The following is a 1,080-nucleotide window of genomic DNA, read 5'->3' as shown; positions in this document are numbered from 1 at the left end:
TGCTGCTTGGCCTGCTGTGCTCATCCAGCCCTGCACCTTGTTGTCTCAAGGTCTTATTTGTGTTTGCATATGAATATAAAAACAGTAGGAACATGGCAACAGGAGTATGTCACTCCATGCTCCAGCCTACTGTATTTGCTGCAGCCTGTTCTATCCATCACTGAGATCATGGCTGATCTATATCTTAATTCCATCTATTTACATTGATTCTATATCCTTTAAACCTTCTGTTGACTTCAAATGTAAAAATCATTAATTGAGGTCACATCCAGGTGATAACAATTTGCACATATATAGCACATTTCAAAACCATGAAACAAGACCAAGCACTTTACAACCAATAAACCACTTTTGAATTGTAGTCACTGTTGTAATGACAGAATCTACCATTTTAACACAAGACTTCCACACTTTGCATGAAGGAATGTCTTTTGTGAATGGTCTGCTTCTGATTTAGAGGTTTTGTTGTCACCCGTACTGAAGGACTACAAAGAGATTTTTGCAGTGTGCTGATTAATATTTAATCCTTGACCAAGTCAAATAACAAATGATCTGGTCACTCATCACATATTGTTTGTCTGTGAGAACTTGCAGTCCACAAAACAACAGCCACATTTCCTTAACAACAGTGACTCCTCTCTTAAGCCCTTTAGGATGTCCTGGGGTTGTGAAAGATGCTATGTAAATGCAAGTTTTGCAATGACATTGAACATGTGGGGAGGGAGATGCAGGAAGGAAAAGAGGGGCTCAGGAGATAAGGGACCCAAGACTGTCATGTTTGCTGGTGGATACAAGGCACTGAACTCATTTACAGCAAATACCCTGATGATGCTCTCTCACTACCTCTGCCTCAATATTAAAACCTTAATACAAAGTCGCAGCGACCTGAATAAGTGAGAAAACAACCCAGCCCCTCCACTCCACTCCACTCCCTTGACAGGGAACAGCACTGAACCCCAGCCCTCAGCCCTGATCAACACGGATTGTCTGGGCCTGGCCGAGACTGACACCCCACCTTACTCCAGGCCACCCCCAGGCCCTGGATGATACAGACCGCACCCACCCCCCTCAGGCCCTGGA

At 43.9% G+C, this 1,080-nt stretch overlaps 1 protein-coding gene across 2 annotated transcripts in view; it reads right to left on the bottom strand.

Annotated features, from left to right (window-relative positions):
- psme3ip1 (proteasome activator subunit 3 interacting protein 1) overlaps positions 1 to 1,080 on the bottom strand; it is an 86,305-nt gene that overhangs the window by 84,867 nt on the left and 358 nt on the right. The window lies entirely within an intron of this gene.

The sequence above is a fragment of the Rhincodon typus genome, chromosome 15 (genome assembly GCF_021869965.1).
Source record: "Rhincodon typus isolate 14 chromosome 15, sRhiTyp1.1, whole genome shotgun sequence".
Lineage (NCBI taxonomy): Eukaryota > Metazoa > Chordata > Chondrichthyes > Orectolobiformes > Rhincodontidae > Rhincodon > Rhincodon typus.
This window is presented reverse-complemented; position numbering and strand designations above follow the sequence as displayed.